The 15,795-nt window shown below is 35.4% G+C and overlaps 1 pseudogene; it reads right to left on the reverse strand.

The window, feature by feature from the left end:
* Positions 1 to 10,724: 10,724 nt before the first annotated feature.
* On the reverse strand, positions 10,725 to 11,133 carry LOC106305507 (annotated as a pseudogene).
* Positions 11,134 to 15,795: the final 4,662 nt, after the last annotated feature.

Below are 15,795 nucleotides of genomic sequence, written 5' to 3' on the forward strand. Positions count from 1 at the left end.
TCTATTTTTTTAATTGACACATGTCACAATCATATCAGGTGAAATATTTGAAGTTAATTTTGGTTTATATTTTTTTAACACAAAATTATTAAAAAGTAAAATTAGTTAATTATAAGAAAAATAAGATTATTTTTATATATTTATTTTATTTAGACTTTTAAAAAGGAAATTAATTATTTTATAATTAATTTTTCTTTTAAATTTTTATACAACTATTTTATTTTTAATAAAAAAAATTGATAAATAATAATAATAAGACTATTAAATAATATTTATAATTAAAAAATAGCTTTTTATTTTATTTTAGTATATATATTTTTGATTATGAGAAAGTTTAACACATATCACATTTTCAAATATAAAACTAACATTGTCACAATCATGTAAATTAACAACTTTGAAGAACCAAATTTTTTATAAAAATACTAACAATAATAATAATAATAATAATAATAATAATAATAATAAGACTATTAAATAATATTTATAATTATTTTTTAAGAAAAATCATTTTCATTATTTTAGTATATATTTTGATTATGAGATAGTTTAACACATATCACATTTTTAAATATATAACTGACATGTGTCACAATCATGTTAATTAACAATTTTGAATAACCAAGCTCAATATAATATTTTATAATTACATTTTCATTAAAATTTTGGAAAAGAAAAATTATATTAAATAAATTATTTTTGAAATAATTTTTTAGGATTTTGGAAAAAGAAAATTTCTAAAATAATTACCACTTAATATTTTAAAAAAAAATATTTTTACTATTAAATAATTTTTAAAAGTAGTTTTTATCAAAATTCGTTTTTATTATCTTATTATATATATGTTTAATTATTATATATTTAAACACATGTCACAATATTATAAGGAAAATTGTTATCAAATAGTATTTTACAATTATCTTTTGATTAAGATTTTAAAATATGAAAATTACTATTAAATAATATTTTAATTATTTTTTAATAAAATTCGCTTTTGTTAATATCTTAATATATATATTTTTAATTATGAGATAGATTAACACATGTCATATTCTTAAAATATATAGTTGGCATGTATCGCGATCATGTTAATTAAAAATTTTGAAGAACCAAACTTTTAGAAAAGAAATATTATATTAAATAAATGGTTTTCAATTTTTTTAAGGATTTTGTAAAAAGAAAATTTCTAAAATAATTACTACTAAATATTAAAAAATTAAATTAAATTGTTTTTCATTTTTTTAAAGGATTTTGTAAAAAGAAAATTTCTAAAATAATTACTACTAAATATTAAAAAAAAAAATTAAATGGTTTTCCATTTTTTTAAGGATTTTGTAAAAAGAAAACTTCTAAAATAATTACTACTAAACATTAAAAAAAATTACTATTAAAGAATTTTTAAAAGTAGTTTTTATCAAAATTCGTTTTTATTATCTTATTATATATATGTTTAATTATTATATATTTAAACACATGTCACAATATTATAAGGAAAATTATTATCAAATAGTTTTTGGCAATTATTTTTTGATTAGGAATTTAAAAAAGAAAAATTACTATTAAATAATATTTTAATTACTTGTTAATAAAATTCATTTTTGTTAATATCTTAGTATATATATTTTTAATTATGAGATAGATTAACACATGTCACAATCTTAAAATATATAATTATTATGTGTCGCGGTCATGTTAATTAGCAATTTTGAAGAACCAAGCTTTATATAATAAGATATAATCGAATTTCTTAATTAAAAACATCACACTAAATCATCCTTCGGTTATTCTACAGGTAAAAGACCAATACATATTTCAAATACTAATTATATCAATCAAACCACGACTATGTTTATCTTCTGACTTTAATACTCACTAAAACTGGACATCGCATGAACCCATAAAATCATATTTGCTTCTCTTCCGCTCACGAACTACACCTACAACACACCAAAATATATTCAGTTCATATTTGTCCATATTTAATTTTACTAGCATAGTAGCATTCTAACAATCTCTATACTTACACGAGCTTTGAATAATACACCATATCACAAAGTAATAGATGGCATGATATTTAAAAAATGTCTATATATAATAAAAATCTACATACAATCAATTAGATTGAAAATTCTAACCAATTTTTATCTATTTGATCAAATCTACACTAACGCATCTTGTATACAGTGTATCCTCTATCAACTTAATTCAAATTTAAACATTTTCAATTATCTATTAGATATTGACATCTTAACTTTTTTATAACTGAATTGAGAATATGTCTAAGTCTAACGATCCTCAAAATTGATAAATGAATATGCTTATCGATCCTCCTAATGGTTAGTAGTGTCTAAACAAAATAAATAATCTTCCATCCTCTATACTTTCTGCACCTCACAATCATAAACTAAAAGGCATATGACAATGGTGACGTCCAACAGAACTACTTTATTGAAAGATGTCAAACCAGACAAAACTGGATGGAAGGTTGAGATCAAAGTTCTGCATTCATGGACTCAGCACTCATCTTATGGTGGTGGAGACTCTCTTGAGTTCATACGGCAGATAAGACGGTAAGTGTACTAATGTTTTAAGCGTTTAGTTTCTCTATAACTTTAGTTTTGTAAAACTTCTAAATCAATGATCTTTTTGTTCTTCCTTTTAATCCACTCTCATAAGAAGAAGATAAATAACATGGACTGTTTGTTATGATTAGTATTAGAAAACGAGCACGCATGTAACCAACACAGAAACTGTAAAACCATTTTGAGTTTTGGCAGTTTCAAACATAAATTACTTATAATCAGTGAGATCAATTTTGACGTTTGGGATGATAAATAAGAACTAACAAACAGAAATAGAGCAAGAAGAATAACTAGAGAATCAAGAAGAACTAAACAGACACAAAAACATAAGATAAGAAAAAACAGAGAACCAAGAAGTAAACAAATACATAAACAGAGAATCAAGAACTAAACTGACGAATAAACAGAGAAACAAAAAGAACTAGACAGACACATAAACCGGGAATCAAGCACTAAACAAACATATGATAGAACATGCAAAACAATGTGCAAAGGTTTAATAACTAACCGTTAATTTTAAGGGGTTTTTTTGCATCAATATCGAGTTAACCTTTGCCTCTGTTTCTTCAATATATCCAAATGTGATAAAACATTCTACGAAAAAGAGATTACATAACAAATTAGTTAATTAATATATCAATTAGAACAACAAAATAAATAAGAATACGAGACTTAGCTTTGTATGTTTGTTGGAGCATAATTTCTTAAAGTGGATATTTCTTCTCTGGTTCACAACAACTTCTACCGATTAAGAGCATCACTAGCTTTACATGATACACAAACAAATACATTAAAACCATATGCCTACAGAGAAACACATAAAACGATAATCACAATCAACTATATCAGACTATATACTTTCATGATCTCAATATCTAACTATCATATGTAATTGTAGCTCAACCAGATGCTATACCTTTTTAAGTCTGTACAGAACCCGCAATAAGGCCTTCAAATTGGTAAAGTTTGCTTCTTATCTTCATTGAAACAGATTTTTCTTAAATATGTCTCGACATATACGTATAACACAAATCAATTCTATACATGTAAAATGTATCATAATCTAAATTAGGCATGACAAATTTATCCAGAACCGAAGAACTAGACCGAACCCAAAATGTATACGAACGGATCATATACTCTAAAACTAAAGGACCAAAACTGAATCGAAACTGAACCAAGAACCGAATGGTTATCCACATTTTTGTAATATAATTTACATATGTATAAATATTAACTATATTTAGTTTTAAAATAATCAAAATTAAAAATTATATTTATAAACAAAATACACAAAAAGCTGAATTACCGGAATAATTTTATCAAAATATAATATTAACTGAATAATCCAATTTTTTTTATCCGTAAACAAAGAAAAAACTGATATTTAATCAAAAAGACACCCAAATTTTATGACTTTTAATCCAAATTAACCAAAAACTTGAACATTGTCGGAATCGAATGGATTCTAAATTAATCTCAGGTATTAGCCGATTCTTACTTTTGTTACCCAAACTAAAAACAAAAAAAAAACATGAACCAGACCCAAATTGAATTTTCTAAATACCCGAATGGATTTTAAACCTCTGAATCAAATCGGAACCAAAATCAAGAACCAAATGCACATGACTAATCTGAATAATTTTAATAAAGATTTGACAAAAACAATATCTGCAGACAGCGCGGATCCGTATCTAATTGTGTTTAAATTGGACAATAATCCAACTATGACAAGAGTCGTAACAGATAACAATATACTCAAAAGGTATATGTAACTACACAAACTGTAATAAGAATCAAGAAAACTAAACGATTTTTAAAAGTATGTCTAAATTAGATAACAAAACAAATATGCCACAAAATCGTAACAATGTAGTCAAAAGTAATATCTATCTGCACATTTTTTTTCTTTTTTTTTTGACAGCAAGAAACATTTACAGACTCATATAGACTCCGTAAACCAATGTGGTAACTCTGCATCTATGTGTACGACGAAAGACGGTTGTGTCGGAGCATTGTGTGCTAAGCGATTCGCCTTTATGTTTGCCGTCCTAGGAACATGAACAATCTCTGAGTTAGTAAAGCTTTTTCTCAAAAACTTTATATCATCCAGGTAGCTTTCAAATGCTGGTCATTCTTCTGGTTCCGAAACCATCTTCACCAATTGAGAACAATCTGTTGCAAACGTGACCCGATACTGTCTTAAGTTCTTCATACATTCCATTGTCCAAATTAATGCCTCCAACTCCGCATGAAGAGGTGAGAGACTTGCCCTTACATTTCTTGCCCCTAACAAACCCTCAAACCCCGGTAAGGTGCTGAACCAGCCTTGTCCTGAAAAATAATCTTTATCTTTCCAAGAACCGTCAGTGAAACACCATCTTCATGTAGTCTCTGAGTACCACCCTGGGATTATTTACAACTTGTGCCTCAGCCCAAAGTGTTGATTCCAATTCTGCTAAGTTAAGCGTTTCCCTCGGATCAATATCAATATTACTGAAAACTTTGTTATTCCAACCCTTCCATATGTACCATAGGATCCATGCAAACTGATGATCCTCCATTTTTGGATTAACTATCCAAAACAGATGATCCATATTAGCAAAAATAGAGCCAAAAGGAAAAATGTTTGGGTTCGATGGAATCTTAGATAGTGCACACACTTGACGTACCGGAGGACATTCGAAGAACACATGATTTATTCATTCCTCCGGGTCCCCACACCGTGCACAGCTTATATCTCCTTGTATTTCTCTTGATTTTAAATTTTTTTGTCACTGCTATACAACATGTCAGCAGCTGCCATAAAAAATGCCTTAACTTTGGAGGGAACTTCACTTTCCAGCAGAATGCCTTAAGTACGTCCACATTGGGTCCATAAAATTCTGGTGGTTTTTCCTTATCAGGATATATCCTTTCTACTTGATACCCTGATTGTACTGTGTATCTCCCATTATTAGTGAAATGTCATCCATTCCTATCATCCATCTGATTTCTACTCAGAGGAATACTTTCAATCATTTTTGCATCGCGGGGTTCCACCAAAGTCCTAAGTGCCTGTAAATTCCATTATCGGGATTCCTGATGGATGAGGGAATCCACTGTGAGGTCCGGGTAACTGTTATGAAAGTTTTTGTTTGCTGGTCTCGGGTGAGTGGATGAGATCCAAGGGTCATTCCACACTGAGATAGATGATCATGTTCCAACCCTTTTAATTAGTTCTTTACAAACCAGAGATCTAACAGAGATAATACTCCTCCAGCCATACGACGGGTAATATGAGCGAATCGTTTCTAGGGGTGAAGCATTCCTGTAGTACCGTCCTTTGAAAATTCGCGAAAAAAGAGAATTTGGCTTCTCGATCAGCCTCCACAATTGCTTTCCCAACATTGCCGTATTAAAATCAGTCAAATCCTTGAAGCCTAGCCCACCATTATCCTTATGGACACATAATTTATCTCATGATTTCCTATGCACACCCGTTGTACTTCCTCATAGGCTCCACCAAAACTGATCTACTGCACTCGTTAGTTTCTTCACTGTAGCTTTCGGTAGCCGATACACCGACATCACATGGTTTGGCAGAGCCGTGATCACCGACTTAATAATCACCTCTTTTCCCCCTTTTGTAAAAAATATAAAAGTTCATCCATTCACCCTATTATTCAGACGATCTTGTACAAAACCAAACACTTGGACCTTGAAACCTCCTAAACTTTCTGGCAAGCCTAAATAAGAACTCATTCCTCCTAGGTTCTGAATCCCCAAAATATCTCTCAACTCTTGACGGCTGGCTTCCTTAATCTTATGTCCAAATTGAATTGAGGATTTCTGAAAATTAATTTGTTGCCCTGAGACAGCCTCATAATCCTTTAGTATCCTGAGAATAGCTTGGCACTCTTTTTGTTTGTCTTACAAAAGAACAAACTATCATCTGCAAATAGCAAATGAGAAACTGCTAGACACGCTCTTGCAACCTTCATACCGGTTAATTGTTTCATCCTCTCTGCTTTTTTTATATTTGTAATTAAAGCCTCAGTACACATAATAAATAAATAAGGAGATAATGGATCCCCTTGACGTAATCCCCGCTGAAGTATTATAAGGCCTCGTGGTTGCCCATTGAGAAGAACTCTATATTGAACTGAGGATATACACCCTCGCATTAATTTAACCCAATGAAGGTCAAATCCCATTTTATGAAGAAGAGCCTCAATAAAATCCAACTCTATTCGATCATATGCCTCACTCATATTCGTTTTAATTGCCATTCACGTATCACGTTAAATAAAAAACTATGTGTTTTAAACGTGAGATGTTATAAGCTTAAGCATATTGTACAAGTTATTGCAAGATTTTATTTAGATTTATAATAAATTATGATAATAAAACAATTTGTATAAAACCAAACTGTTACGTAATAATGTTGAACAATATAAATTTATTAATATTACAAAATATATGATATAAAATCTTTATATATAAAATTGATTTGTGTGATGCACACAGCCTTCCACAACACCACAACAGGTTGGGGCTTTTTTCGACACCTGTTAGCTCCAGAGTAGATCGGTGTGGCCACGTTCCCTCCTCCTTCTCGCGCGCGTCGTGTTGTCTGTATCATCTTCTCAACATCAACAATCAAAGATCAGTAGCCGACAGTTTCAACTTTCATTAATACAAACGTAAAGCCCAACTTTAACGTGATTTACCCCACTCATCTCACTCTCAAGCATTCAATCAACCCCATCATCTCCAAAGTAACCGATGGAAACTCAAACTATAAATCCCCAAGCTCTCAGAGATGAACAACCTCAGCGAAATCGAGAAGAATAGTCTTTTCTGATTACCAACTCCGACAATCTCATCACCTTACCGGTTGAGATGAGCTCCGAAACGTTGGCGGCTGGAGACGGCGGCGAAACGAGCGCTGGGCCAGCACCGGCATACGACAAACAGAAGGAGAAGGCGCGCGTGAGCAGACCGTCTCTGATCCTGTGCCACGACGCGCACCAGAACGACGCATCTGCAGTCTGGAAACTCCTGGAGAAAGATCAGTCTCTGGTTCACGCCAGAGATTACGACAGTGGGCCTTGCTAATACTCCCCCGCAAACTTAGCGTGGATGGAGCAGCTACGCTGAGTTTGAAAGCACAGATGGATATGGCTTGAAATGAGCATAAGTAGATGAAGTAGGATGCTTGAGATGTTAGCAAATGGTTCTACTCACCATTGTAGACAAACATTAGTGTGAGATCTATTCAGACCTATACTTGGAGAGTATCACATGGCTTCACTCAGAGGTTTCTCTTGAACTTGGAGAGCTTAGTTGATCTCACTCAGAGGTATAATTGTGGCCTATTTGTCTCACTATGAATCTAGGTTTACTTTACCCATTTCATCCTTCTAATGTGTCTAATGAAGAACACTCTTTCCACACCTACCAAATACAACTATACTCACTCTCTGCTTCCCATCAATATCACCAAAATTCTGCCTCTAAACAAACTGACCTTCTTGTGAGCATTTCAGCGAGCACTTTGTGTGCATTAGCATTAAAGCCAGAGCTTCCACACGCAACAAACCCAAACCTGCCTATTTCATTATAGCTTCGGTTCCAAACCTATCTTAACCCAAGAATTTAAGCTAACCAGCAACTCAATCCAACACAGAGACATTTATTTTTCATCTTTTGTTCTGTCTCAGTAGAAAGAAATAGACAATACCGTCCATAAAGTGATGAGGAAGTCTTTCTTTCTTCTCTGTCTGTTCTGAGCCCTACTTCACAGCTTCAGCTTCATCGCTACCCAGAAAACACACAGCTTCATCTAACTGAAGCTTAAAGAAAACGTCTTGTTGTTCTGGTGTTGAAAAGGCTGGATGATTTCGTCCTCTTGCTTCATGGAGTGAATTGTACCAGCGTGACTGAAGGAGAGCAGCGTGAGTGAAGCAAGTTTGGAGCTTTAGTGACAGAAAGGGTTGTATATTGGAAGCTGGTGAAAATAAAACCCATAGATCCAAGGATTTACTCCCTGGTGCTCTGATACCATGTAGACAAACTCAAAACAAGATAGATTCTGCTCATAAGAGCTTATTGACACAGAAAATGAAATAGCTTTAAGAAGCTTTATTGTGCAATGAAACTAAAGAAAGGAAGAATCTTTATGCTTGTCAGCAAGATAAGTAAGATTGTAAATGATTCATAAATATGAAGGGAGAGGCTGCATTCAACGCAGCCTTCGTTACATTGCAAAGTGACCTTACACAGATATTTATATCAACTCAATATGCTAGAAAACCTAGATACAATGAGCTTAGATAATGGGCTTCCGGTCTTTATTTGGGCCTTGCTAATACATTTCATGAACCTGTAAGTTTCAGGTCATGATCACTTCCACACTAATTTGATCCACTTCACGCAGTCCGGTGATGGAAGAAAATACTCAAAGTACCTTCTGATGATCATTCCAATGGTGGACGGTCTCTAGCAACCATACCTGATTCTTCAGGACCTGGCCAGATTGTATCATTTTTTGTTCAATCGTATAGCAAAGTTGCTGTGTAAATCCAGTTGACATGGACTGTGTTCGGGAGAAGTTGACAAGTGGTTCTGTTAGGGTTGCTGCCGAAGAGAATCATCCATCTGGTGGTGATCTCCTTCCGCAAAATCAATCCATGGATAGTTTTCAGATGGTGGGAAACTCAAGTAGTGTTATATGTCCACATGGAGGTGGTTCTGAGTTATCATCATTAGAAGCAGAGGCTTATCACTCAAACCAGACGTGTTCTCCTCGCAAGACCAGTGCATCCTCAAATATCTCTTCTTCAGAGATCATTATTGACAGAGAGTCCACTAGCTATTCTGAATCATTCAAGTTCCAGTTCAATGGAATTTTTAAATTATTTTCTATATTTTTAATGGTGAAAAACTCTTTAAGAGCTCACCGCTAATGATGCTCTAAAGCATCTTAAACGAGAATCGGGATACCACATCTTCACTTCTATTTTTGATTTTTTTTTTTTTTTTCTTTAATAGTTAGATACTGGAGCATATCCTTGCACTAGAGTTACTCTTACATATTAGTCTATATTATAGCGCTTATAATAATAAAACAATATCCAAATTTTTACAATATATATAGTTCCCTAACATTCAAATAATTGTTTAATAGGATCCACACTTAAAAATATACTAAAAGTAGTGTTTTTAAAACCGAACGATCTGTGGTTGGACTAAGTTTGACTATGACTCAGTCACATAGGTGAGGGGTTTAATAGATGGTTTTACCATAAACTGGTCAAATGTTAGATTGAATCTTGAAATAATTGAACTTAATATAAACCAATTAAACTATCAAAAATCTATGAACCAAACATATAAAATACCTTATATTTATAATGTTTTATATTTGATATTAATTTATATTTTAATTACGTATCATATTTACTAACTTTATTTTAAATTATATATCTAAAAAATATTAAATTAGATAATTGAATCACGTTTGATACGGTCGAACCACCATGATCTATCTGAATAAATATCTGATTTATCTTTCGGACCAGTTTTAAAACATTACCAAAACCAGATTGGTGAAGTTTCTTAACTAATAAAATAGTCATTTGATGAGTAAAAAAGGCTCACAAGTTCTAAATTTCATTATGAGCTACAATGAGTCGGGGTTTAATATAATAGCTAAGCTAATTTGTGTTTTCCACCAGTAATAGTGCCCACCAAAGATCGATTCATGCTATAAGGATACCTTAAAATAACCTACAAAGACATTTATAAAACAAATCATCTTTATGCAATAGAAAAACTATTACTGATAGTGATAATTCAGTTTTTATAACAAACAAGCACAAAAAAAACCCACAAAATATCAAATCTACGACACACCACTAGTATTAAATAAAATAACACACTAATGTATATGCCTTTACTATTATCAACATCTAAAACATAATAGCAGCAAAATAAAAGTTTTTGTGTTAAATGGTAGTCCTTATAATGAGTATTCTCTTTTCATATGTAATTGGTGATTTACTCAGTGTTACAAACAAATTGATTATTCTCTCGTATATAATGAATGAAGAATATTAGAAACTTTGATTTTAATATGTGTATAAGCTTGTCTCTTAACTAGTAAATCCAATCAAACGCCTTATGCATATAGGCACTGCCTTGTTCATGTTTGCCCGCCCACACTTTCAAATAGATACCATTTTCTCTGGCTCTCCAATCCCACAAGGCTCCATTATCTCTGGGACTTACCTGTTTGAATGCTGTGAAGCTCTGAGTGTGCCTATAGTTAGGCCCTTGTCTCAACGTACACATGAAACGCGTTGTCCCGAAAATGTTGGTGTTGAAGTATTTTTCATATCGTGCTCCTGGTTCTATTATCTCTGTCTTCATTCGGTTGTCTTTGGAGTAACAGCTTACGGAGAGTTTTTTTCTTGAATTTGAGTTCGTTTGAAATCCTGATGCTGCTGTATACATGGCTAATCATGCAGAAGCTAACCACACATAGAAAGATTGAGAGATTTTTCATATTTATTTTTGTAGGATACATATGATGTTTACTTCTTTTTGTGGTTTAGATTATATATACACATCTATATTGCTATGTATAGTATTTTAGTTTATAAATACTATTATAGAGAGACAAATTAGATGAGTTGTTAATGCCCTAATTAATAAGCTAGATAATCCTCGCAATTCCACAGGTTGAACTTCTGTTAAAAACTGCTATTATTACTTTGGAAAAAAAATAGAAACAGCTGTTATACATGTTAAATGTGCTTTGATCTACGTACCGTAGATCATAATCTGAATACCAACAGGAACTTGTTGTCAAGAATGTTGTATCGGGCCTGTAGCCGATACGTTTTCGATTCGCTCTCGATCCCACTCTCTCAAACTCTCTCGCTCTCGTGTGTTTATAGCGTAAAGAAAAAGAATGCACACAAGACGTTATAGAGTTCCCCACTTCTCCACCGGGTACTTCTCTCTTCAGGATCGGTGTCCCGGAATGCACTATCAGATATTTTCTTTTGCTACAATGAACTCAGCTCAGTTACAAGTATATATAGAATCTAACTCTCGTAACAGAAAGACGACGACTCCTTCAGCTCTGCTTCGCAGCTCCGCTTTGAGTTCTTCCGTGATGGGCTTGGACATAACCAGCATGGCCCACTAAATCACCTTCATGCTATCTCGACCCAATCATCTGTCAATCTCTCATGGCCTATCTGATCAATGTGATCAATGAGGCCGCTGATACTTCAACACATAACCATAACCTTACAAACTCCACCTTGGTTCTTGTTCTCTCTCTCTCAACATCATCTCCTTGACATTGTAAGTGCATTCCTGCTCCTGGTATAATCCTTTGCAAGTCTCCCTGATTTACCTTGAGACTTCCTTGACCTCTACGTTCAAATACTCAGCTTTATCAACCACTGATAACAACAACAACCAACCTGTTAACAGTCTTCAGCCACTGCACCGTCTCCCTTGCTGAGATATCTGAGACGATCCTGGATCCTCATGAACTTCAGTCACGTTCAGTGACTTCAGATGATCACTGAACTTCTCTCCTGGTAACACACCTTTGTCAATGCATCTGCCGGATTCTTATACGTATGAATCTTCATCACCTTCACAAACCCATGTGCCACTAGCTCTCTGACAAAGTTGTACTTGACTCTGACGTGTTTAGTACGCTCATGAAACATGTTATTCTTAGCCAAGTAGATTGCGCTTTGCGAGTCACAGTATAACTCTGCCGCTTCCTGCTTAAAGCCCAACTCCTCACAGATTCCTTTCAGCCACACTGCCTCACGACTAGACTCGGACAAAGAAATATACTCAGCCTCTGTCGTTGATAGAGCAACAAATTTCTGTAAACATGAGCGCCAACTCACAGTGTTACCGCCCACAGTAAACACAAAACCCGTAATAGACCTGCTTCGATCTTGGTCTGACGCATAATCTGAATCACAGAACCCTCTGCCCTGAAAATCTGATCCTTTTGAGAACATCAAACTTAGTTTCGCAGCTCCTTTAAGATAACGCATGATCCATTTCACAGCTGCCCAATGATCTGTTCCTGGCTTTCCCATGTATCTGCTTACTAGGCCCAAACCGTAAGCCAAGTCAGGTCTTGACCCTACCATTGCGTACATGAGACTTCCCACAGTACTGGCATATGGAACACCTTCCATCTTTCTCATCTGCTCAGCCTCCTCCGGTTTTGTAACAGCTCTCAACTTAAACTGTGAACCTATCGGAGTCTGAACTGCGCTTGCATCCTTCATCCCAAACGTCTTCAGAACTTGATTCAAATACCTCTCTTGAGACAACCTCAGAGTTCTTCTGCTTCTGTCTCTCAGAATATCCATTCCCAAAATACGTCTAGCAGGACCCAGATCCTTCATCTTGAATTCTGCCTTTAACAATTTCTTTAGCTGATCAACCTTTGTCTTACTTTGCGACGCTATCAAGATGTCATCCACATAAAGTAACAAGTATACTCTTGACTCAACTGTTTTTCCTTCCAGATACACACACGGATCATACTGGCTCATGTTGTACTTCTTTCTGATCATAAACTCATCAAACCGGTGATTCCACTCACGTGGAGACTGTTTCAACCCGTACAGAGCCTTCTTTAGGAGACATACTTTTTCTTCTTGACCTTCCTTAACAAAACCCTCTGGCTGCGTCATATATATTATTTCCTGTAGAACCCTGTGAAGAAACGATGTCTTGACGTCCATCTGCTCCAGCTTCATATCAAACGTAACAACTGCTGATAAGAGCAACCTGATAGAAACATGTTTAACTATTGGAGCAAAAACTTCGTTATAGTCAATCCCTTCAATCTGTGCATAACCCTTTGCAACCAAGCGTCCTTTATATCTTGGTTCTTCCACTCCTGGAATGCCGGGCTTGTACTTGTAAATCTACTTGCAGCCTATAACCTTTTGATCTTTTGGTTTTTCTGCGAGTTCCCATGTTTGGTTCACATCATGTGATACCATTTCTTCACTCATAGCTCCATTCCACAGACCCCAATCTTTACTTCTTCTTGCTTCAGCATAGGACTTTGGTTCCTCTGTCTCTATCTCTTCTGCACTAGCAAGAGCATAAGCCTATGCTTTGGTTCCTCTATCTCTATCTCTTCTGCACTAGCAAGAGCATAAGCTACGAGATCTCTATCACCATACTTTGACGGGGGCTTAATATGTCTTATAGCCCTGTCTTTGGCCAGAATGTATTCACTCAAGTCCTCCTCTTCTTCTTGAGACGTAGTCTCACAGTCTTCTTCTGAATCACTCGAGTCTGAGTGATTTATCGGATCATTTATCTTCATAGCTCCACCTTGAGCTGAAGATTCTCCTTCTGTATCTTCTGGTTCAAACTCTTCCAGCTCCTTCTTGAAGGAGACCCGCTTCTTAGGACTTGTCGCCTTCGCTTCATCAACTGTTAGTTCAGTAGCCTCTTCTCGTTGCTTGTAGAGTTTCTCTTCGTTTAACACTACATCCTTGCTCACAACAACTTTCTCATCCTCTAGGATCCATACTCTGTAGCCCTTTGTCCCAAGCGCATAGCCCAGTAAAAATCCTTTAGTTGCTCGAGGACTGATCTTATCTGCTACTGAGTGAACATACGCAATACACCCGGACCTTCTCAATTGATCATACCTCGGCTCTGTCCCTGTTCACAGAACCTGGTGACATGTTGATGATGTACACTGCAGTTGATGCTGCCTCTGCCCAAAACTTTTCTCCCAGACCTGTCTCATGAAGCATGCTTTGAACCTTATCCATTATTGTCCTATTCATGCGCTCTGAGACTCCGTTCTGCTGTGGCGTGTAGGGGCAAGTCTTGTGACGCTTAACTCATGTGTCTCTGCATACTTTGTCAAACAAGTTGTTGCAGAACTCCAAGTCGTTGTCAGTTCTTATACACTTCAGCTTCTTCTGACTCTGATTTTCAACCAACGTCTTCCACTCTTCGAACTTCTGAAATGCCTCATCCTTTGTCTTAGGGAAATATATCCAGACGCGCCTCGAGTAGTCATCTATGAACGTCAGGAAATACTTGCATCCAAAGAGACTTGGAGTTACATTCGGCGATCCCCACAAGTCTGAATGAACGTAATCAAGTATTCCTTTAGTTGTGTGTTTTGCCTTTGGGAAGCTTTGCTTATGCGACTTCCCCATTGCACATGCCTCACAGAAACCTAGAGATTTTATCCCTTCTTTCTTTAGGTGATCTTTTCTTACCAGGACGTCCATCGATGACTGACTCATATGTGCCAACCTCGAGTGCCATCTACTCGTAGTATCCACTGCACTACAAGCATCTTTACCATTGTTCTCTCTGACTGAACCCTGAAGGTAGTAAAGACCCTGATCATACTGCCCTGTCAATACCCTCTGATTGTCTTTGTAAAACTCCACCTTGAAGTCTGCTCCAATATACTTGCAACCCACCTGCTCCAGTTGACCGTAAGAAATCAAGTTTCTTCTTATGTCTGGAATGTACCTCACTTGACTGAGGGTTACAACCGTTCCATCGGGATTGTCGATGGTAATAGTGCCTTGCCCTTTCACCATACAGTGTGTGTTTTCCTCATAAGGACTTTGTTTCCTTCAAATTCTTCAAAGCTCGAAAGAACTTTTCGTCTGGGTGTGATGTGAAACGTACACCCAGAGTCTAGTACCCACTCATCACTCTTTGCTAGAAGACTTTCCTTCAGAGCTATCGAGGTAGGTAGCTTCATGGCGACATTTGCAGATGTTGATGGTCTGCTCTGTTCCTAACTGTTTCGCTGAGGACAGTCACGCTTCCAGTGATTTTCATCCCCACAAACCCATCAGGCATTGGACCCATATCTCGGTCTTGACTTCGACCTTCCTCTATCCTGACCTCTGCTCCTTCCTCGGTTGTTGATTTGATTCCTTGACCCCTTCTTGTCAGACCTTCCTCTGTTTTCAACATACAACCCTTATGTACCTTTTCTTGACTTGTCTTGAGCCCCTCTCTGTCTGTGCTCTGCCTCCTTTGCGTATGCTGATAAGATAACCTCATTCACTGTGAGGGTTTCCTTGCATGTTCCATATTTCAGGGTGTGAACCATTGGTTCATAGGCCATTGGGAGACTCGTCAAGAGTTGAATTTCCTGATCCTCATCACTCACCAT

The sequence above is a fragment of the Brassica oleracea genome, chromosome C7 (genome assembly GCF_000695525.1).
Source record: "Brassica oleracea var. oleracea cultivar TO1000 chromosome C7, BOL, whole genome shotgun sequence".
Lineage (NCBI taxonomy): Eukaryota > Viridiplantae > Streptophyta > Magnoliopsida > Brassicales > Brassicaceae > Brassica > Brassica oleracea.